At 42.5% G+C, this 8,216-nt stretch overlaps 1 long non-coding RNA gene across 1 annotated transcript; it reads right to left on the bottom strand.

The window, feature by feature from the left end:
- Positions 1-2,396: 2,396 nt before the first annotated feature.
- LOC148058921 (uncharacterized) lies at positions 2,397-3,462 on the bottom strand. The gene is made up of 3 exons (XR_015709426.1): positions 3,435-3,462; positions 3,268-3,379; positions 2,397-3,074 (listed from the first exon to the last, which is right to left on the bottom strand). It is a non-coding gene; the product is annotated as an uncharacterized LOC148058921 (long non-coding RNA).
- Positions 3,463-8,216: the final 4,754 nt, after the last annotated feature.

Raw genomic sequence — 8,216 nt, 5'->3', positions numbered from 1 at the left:
GACTCGTCACTTGTCTCGTCACATGTCTCGTCACATGTCTCGTCACATGTCTCGTCACATGTCTCGTCACATGACTCGTCACATGACACGTCACATGTCTCGTCACATGACTCGTCACATGACACATCACATGACTCGTCACATGACACGTCAAATGACTCGTCACATGACTCGTCACATGACACGTCAAATGACTCGTCACATGACTCGTCACATGACTCGTCACATGACTCGTCACATGACTCGTCACATGACTCGTCACATGACTCGTCACATGACTCGTCACATGTCTCGTCACATGACTCGTCACATGACTCGTCACATGACTCGTCACATGTCTCGTCACATGACTCGTCACATGACTCGTCACATGTCTCGTCACATGACACGTCACATGTCTCGTCACATGACTCGTCACATGACACATCACATGACTCGTCACATGACACGTCAAATGACTCGTCACATGACTCGTCACATGACACGTCAAATGACTCGTCACATGACTCTTCACATGACTCGTCACTTGTCTCGTCACATGACTCGTCACATGACTCGTCACATGACTCGTCACATGACTCGTCACATGACTCGTCACTTGTCTCGTCACATGACTCGTCACTCGTCTCGTCACATGTCTCGTCACATGTCTCGTCACATGACTCGTCACATGACTCGTCACATGACTCGTCACATGACTCGTCACATGACTTGTCACTTGTCTCGTCACATGTCTCGTCACTTGACTCGTCACATGACTCGTCACATGACTTGTCACTTGTCTCGTCACATGACTCGTCACATGACTTGTCACTTGTCTCGTCACATGTCTCGTCACTTGACTCGTCACATGACTCGTCACATGTTCATGATTGATTTCAAAACTGTCGTATGAATCAAATCAACTATTCAACACTTTATCGCGACATATTGACATCATTTCAATGATTTGCTGCTTCAGAGTCAAAACAAACACATTTGATATTTGAGTCAATTATTACTGGATGTTAACGATCGATGGAAACATGGTTTGAAACTGAACGAGATGCTGGAGCTGCAGTTCATCAAGTGTCCACGAGAGGCAGGAGTCACGAGCACACCTGGACAAACATCCTGAAGCTTTGAAAGAAACGCGTCAACGTCACAGACGTCTGCGTCGAACTTCTGATCTCGAATATCAGTTTGGAATTTATGGTACTTTCATCATTTTTGCTGAAACTGTTGCTGCTTGTGAGACGAGAAGAAGAAACACGTTGAAAACAAGCTCAAGAAACTGATCCGCAGGAAAATCTACGAAACTTTTGTAGCATCACAAGAGAACCTTGGAAGAAAAGACAAGAAGAAAGAACGTCTTGATGTTAGAACATCTTGATGTAAGAACATCTTGATGTAAGAACATCTTGATGTAAGAACATCTTGATGTTAAAACATCTTGATGTTAGAACATCTTGATGTTAGAACATCTTGATGTTAGAACATCAAGATGTTAGAACATCTTGATGTTAGAACATCTTGATGTTAGAACATCTTGATGTTAGAACATCTTGATGTTAGAACATCTTGATGTAAGAACATCTTGATGTTAGAACATCAAGATGTTAGAACATCTTGATGTTAGAACATCTTGATGTTAGAACATCTTGATGTTAGAACATCTTGATGTTAGAACATCTTGATGTTAGAACATCTTGATGTTAGAACATCTTGATGTAAGAACATCTTGATGTTAGAACATCTTGATGTAAGAACATCTTGATGTTAGAACGTCATGATGTTAGAACATCTTGATGTTAGAACGTCTTGATGTTAGAACATCTTGATGTTAGAACATCTTGATGTTAGAACGTCATGATGTTAGAACATTTTGATGTTAGAACGTCTTGATGTTAGAACATCTTGATGTAAGAACATCTTGATGTTAGAAAATCTTGATGTAAGAACATCTTGATGTTAGAACATCTTGATGTTAGAACGTCATGATGTTAGAACATCTTGATGTTAGAACGTCTTGATGTTAGAACGTCATGATGTTAGAACATCTTGATGTTAGAACGTCTTGATGTTAGAACGTCTTGATGTTAGAACGTCTTGATGTTAGAACGTCTTGATGTTAGAACGTCTTGATGTTAGAACATCTTGATGTAAGAACATCTTGATGTTAGAACATCTTGATGTTAGAACATCTTGATGTTAGAACATCTTGATTTAAGAACATCTTGATGTTAGAACGTCTTGATGTTAGAACATCTTGATGTAAGAACATCTTGATGTTAGAACATCTTGATGTTAGAACGTCATGATGTTAGAACATCTTGATGTTAGAACATCTTGATGTTAGAACGTCATGATGTTAGAACATCTTGATGTTAGAACATCTTGATGTTAGAACATCTTGATGTTAGAACGTCATGATGTTAGAACATCTTGATGTTAGAACGTCTTGATGTTAGAACATCTTGATGTAAGAACATCTTGAAGTTAAAACGTCATGATGTTAGAACGTCGTCTCCAGGCGTCAACAACTGATGAGAACCGTGAAGGAACGAAGATAATGTGTCGAAGACGAGATAAAAGGAAACACAATTAAAAAACTCACAAACTAAACTAAATGCTAACAACTAACAACTAACGACTAAGAGTTCAGAGAAATAAACACAAGAACTTTAACTTTCTTTCTAGAACATGGTCATAAACTTTTGTCTGAGAGTGAGTTTGAATGAAAACCTTCTCTCTCTCCCTCTGACTCTGGACAGGAAGTGGAAACTTAACTTTATCAGTGGTTCCAGAAGGTCTTCAGAGGATGTTCTTCTTCAGGTTCTGATGTTCTTCCTAATGGTCTGATGTTCTTCTTAATGGTCTGATGTTCTTCTTCAGGGTCTGATGTTCTTCTTCAGGGTCTGATGTTCTTCTTAATGGTCTGATGTTCTTCTTCAGGGTCTTATGTTCTTCTTAATGGTCTGATGTTCTTCTTCAGGGTCTGATGTTCTTCTTAATGGTCTGATGTTCTTCTTCAGGGTCTGATGTTCTTCTTAATGGTCTGATGTTCTTCTTCAGGGTCTGATGTTCTTCAGGGTCTGTGGATCAGAGAAGATGCTTCAGCAAAGATCAAGACCACGTTTTGTTGTTCCTGCGAGGAATGTTTCATCATCGCGAGTGACTCATAAAGACTCGTGACTCATTAAGACTCGTGACTCATAAAGACTCGTGACTCGTCGGATCAACTGATGGTGACAGACCAGGTGGTCATAATGTTTCAGTCGAACCTACGTGTATTTGCCCATCCTCCTGAAGACGGAGATCACCACGGCGACGACGATGACAACGGCCAACAGCGATCCGATCACGATGCCGACCACCTGACCGGCGCTGAGTCCAGACTCTGCAGAAGAACCTTGAGTCACTTCCTTTGAATCACTTTGTTGATAAAGACTCACCTTCTGACTCTTCTGTGACCCCCACGTCTGTGACCCCGACGTCTTTGACCCCCCCGTCTGTGGCCCCCCCGTCTGTGGCCCCCCCGTCTGTGACCCCTCCGTCTGTAACCCCCCCGTCTGTGACCCCCCCGTCTGTGACCCCTCCGTCTGTGACCCCCCCGTCTGTGACCCCTCCGTCTGTGACCCCCCCCGGACCCGCCGTCGCCTCCGTCTGGACTTCCTGTTCCGACGGTTTGGTGGAAACCTCAGGAACTTCCGTGAAGATCTGCTCCGTTGTCACGGCGCTCGTGGGTTGAGCTTCTGTTTCCGTGAAGACGTCTTGTGGCACCAGGTGAGTGGCAATTGTCGGAATCACGTCGGTCACATGGTCGGCGGTGGCCGGTTGAGTGGCGGTCGGTCCAGTGACGACCAGCGGGTCCGGATCATCAGTTCTGAAGATGGTCTCGGTGACGGTGGACGAGGACGGTCCACCAGTTGGACCTGGAACATCAGAGCAGAAGCAGATGAAGCTCCACGACCTTTGACCTTCAGAGAAGAAGAAACGTTCACTTCTTCCCTTAGGATGACATCACACTCTTAATTTGCATAAACAAGGTGAATTCAAGGTCATCGTCAACTCAGATCAAACTCGTGACGAGTCTTCCTGTCTAGACGGAGCTAACGTGTCACTTCCTGTGTAGACGGAGCTAACGTGTCACTTCCTGTCTAGACGGAGCTAACGTGTCACTTCCTGTCTAGACGGAGCTAACGTGTCACTTCCTGTGTAGAAGGAGCTAACGTGTCACTGCCTGTGTAGACGGAGCTAAGGTGTCACTTCCTGTCTAGACGGAGCTAACGTGTCACTTCCTGTCTAGACGGAGCTAACGTGTCACTTCCTGTCTAGAGGGAGCTAACTTGTCACTTCCTGTCTAGACGGAGCTAACGTGTCACTTCCTGTGTAGACGGAGCTAACGTGTCACTTCCTGTGTAGACGGAGCTAACGTGTCACTTCCTGTCTAGACGGAGCTAACGTGTCACTTCCTGTCTAGACGGAGCTAACGTGTCACTTCCTGTCTAGACGGAGCTAACGTGTCACTTCCTGTGTAGACGGAGCTAACGTGTCACTTCCTGTGTAGACGGAGCTAACGTGTCACTTCCTGTCTAGACGGAGCTAACGTGTCACTTCCTGTCTAGACGGAGCTAACGTGTCACTTCCTGTGTAGACGGAGCTAACGTGTCACTTCCTGTCTAGATGGAGCTAACGTGTCACTTCCTGTCTAGACGGAGCTAACGTGTCACTTCCTGTGTAGACGGAGCTAACGTGTCACTTCCTGTCTAGACGGAGCTAAGGTGTCACTTCCTGTGTAGACGGAGCTAACGTGTCACTTCCTGTGTAGACGGAGCTAACGTGTCACTTCCTGTCTAGACGGAGCTAACGTGTCACTTCCTGTGTAGACGGAGCTAACGTGTCACTTCCTGTCTAGACGGAGCTAACGTGTCACTTCCTGTGTAGACGGAGCTAACGTGTCACTTCCTGTCTAGACGGAGCTAAGGTGTCACTTCCTGTGTAGACCGAGCTAACGTGTCACTTCCTGTCTAGACGGAGCTAACGTGTCACTTCCTGTGTAGACGGAGCTAACGTGTCACTTCCTGTCTAGACGGAGCTAACGTGTCACTTCCTGTGTAGACGGAGCTAACGTGTCACTTCCTGTCTAGACGGAGCTAACGTGTCACTTCCTGTGTAGACGGAGCTAACGTGTCACTTCCTGTGTGACGTCGATGAAGATTCTCGCGAAGCACGAGATCTTTTCATCAGACTCGGTTAAAGTTTAGACTGTCCAGGTCCGTCCAGGTCCGTCCAGGTCCGTCCAGGTCCGTCCAGGTCTGTCCAGGTCCATCCAGGTCTAAGGTGTCTCCAGTGAAGCAGATGTTCTCAGCGAGTCAATATAACACGTGTTGAGGGGGCGGAGCTTAACTCTTATGATGAAACCTTCACCACAGTTCCATGATGTCATAAAGTTGATCAGTGACCTCATCGCTGCCTGGTTCATGTCAACATGACTCTCACAACACACCTGTTGATGATGTCACAGGTGTGTGTGTTGAGTGTGTGTGTTGAGTGTGTGTGTGTGATGAGTGTGTGTGTGTGTTGAGTGTGTGTGTGTGTTGAGTGTGTGTGTGTGAGTGTGTGTGTGTTGAGTGTGTGTGTGTGATGAGTGTGTGTGTGTGTTGAGTGTGTGTGTGTGTGTGTGTGTGTTGAGTGTGTGTGTGTGATGAGTGTGTGTGTGTGTTGAGTGTGTGTGTGTGTGTGTGTTGAGTGTGTGTGTGTGTGTGTGTTGAGTGTGTGTGTGTATGTGTGCATCATGGGAGTTGATTTAAAGACCAGGAAATGGTTCAAAACTAAAACTGAACTACAGACTGAACTATATAATGAAGTTTATACTGAACTACAGACTGAACTATTGATTGAACTACAGACTGATATATATGCTTAACTATAGACTGAACAATAGAATGAACTATGGACTGAACTATAGAATGCACTATAGACTGAACTACAGACTGAACTATATACTTAACTATAGACTGAACTATAGAATGAACTATGGCCTGAACTATCCAATGAAATACAGACCCAACTACTGACTGAACTAAAGAATGAACTATAGACTTAACTACTGACTGAATGAACTATAGACTGAACTACAGACTTAACTATAAACTGAACTACAGACTGAACTATAGAATGAACTATAGACTGAACTAAAGAATGAAATACAGACCGAACTACAGACTTAACTAAAGACTGAACTAAAGAATGAAATACAGACCGAACTACAGACTGAACAAAAGAATGAACTATAGACCGAACCTCAGACTGAACTAAAGAATGAACTATAGACTGAACCTCAGACTGAACTAAAGAATGAACTATAGACTGAACTACAGACTGAACTAAATAATGAACTATAGACTGAACTACAGACTGAACTAAAGAATGAACTATGGACTGAACTATCCAATGAAATACAGACCCAACTACTGACTGAACTAAAGAATGAACTATAGACTGAACTACATACTGGACTAAAGAATGAACTATAGACTGAACTACAGACTGAACTATAGTATGAACTATAGACTGAACTACAGACTGAACTATATACTTAACTAATTAATGAAATACAGACCGAACTACAGACTGAACTAAAGAATGAACAATAGACTGAACTACAGACGGAACTAAAGAATGAACTATAGACTGAACTACAGACTGAACTATTAAATTAATTACAGGCTGAACTACAGGCTGAACAACAGACTGAATTACAGACTGAACTATAAAATGAACTACAGACTGAACTATATAATAAACTACAGACTGAAGTACAGACTGAACTATAAAATGAAGTACAGACTGAACTTTATAATAAACTACAGACTGAACTCTAAAATGAAGTACAGACTGAACTCTAAAATGAAGTACAGACTGAACTATAAAATGAAGTGCAGACAGAACTCTAAAATGAAGTACAGACAGAACTCTAAAATGAACTACAGACTGAACTACATGATAAATTACAGACTGAACTATAGAATTAACTATGGACTGAACTATCAGTGAAATACAGACTGAAAAACAGACTAAACTATCAAATGAACTACAGGCTGAACTATATAATAAACTACAGACTGAACTATAAAATGAAGTACAGACTGAACTATATAATGAACTACAGACTGAACTATAAAATGAACTACAGACTGAACTATATAATAAACTACAGACTGAACTATAAAATGAAGTACAGACTGAACTATAAAATGAAGTACAGACTGAACTATATAATAAACTACAGACTGAAGTCTAAAATGAAGTACAGACTGAACTATAAAATGAACTACAGACTGAACTATAAAATGAAGTACAGACTGAACTATATAATGAATTATATAATAAACTACAGACTGAACTACATACTGAACTATATAATGAAGTACAGACTGAACTACAGACTGAACTATAAAATGAACTATATAATAAACTACAGACTGAACTATAAAATGAACTATATAATAAACTAAAGACTGAACTACAGACTGAACTATAAAATGAACTATATAATAAACTACAGACTGAACTACAGACTGAACTATAAAATGAACTATATAATAAACTACAGACTGAACTACAGACTGAACTCTACAGTCTCTGAGGCGCAGCAGGATCCGAACATAGAAACTAAGGTGTAAAGCGAGAGCAGATTATTTCCAGCCATGAGTGACGAGTGTGAGTTTCACAGACATCTGGACCAACAAAGACTCACTAGATCTGATCAGAACCGGGACGACGAGCAGCAACAGGAAGAACCTCATGGTGGTCAGACTGACGGACTTCAGGTCCTCGGGTCAAAGATCACCAGGTCAGTAGAACTTCTCAAGAATCCAGGTCGGACACGAGGAGGAGAAGAAGTGAAGGACTGGAGAGAGAGAACGTTGAGTGGAGGAGGGTAGAAGCTGTGGGCGGGTCAGGGAGGGAGTTGAACCAACACCCCCTTCTGGCAGCCAACACACACACACACACACACACACACACACACATACATATGTACAAACACACACACATGTACATACACACACACATACATATGTACCCATACACACACACATGTACACACACACACATATGTACATACACACATACGTACACACATATACATATGTATACACACACACACACACAAACATGTAGACACACACAAACGTGTACACACACAAAGACACACGTGTGTTATCAATCTG

Source organism: Callionymus lyra, chromosome 19 (assembly GCF_982586985.1).
Source record: "Callionymus lyra chromosome 19, fCalLyr1.hap1.1, whole genome shotgun sequence".
In the NCBI taxonomy this organism is placed as follows: domain Eukaryota; kingdom Metazoa; phylum Chordata; class Actinopteri; order Syngnathiformes; family Callionymidae; genus Callionymus; species Callionymus lyra.
This window is presented reverse-complemented; position numbering and strand designations above follow the sequence as displayed.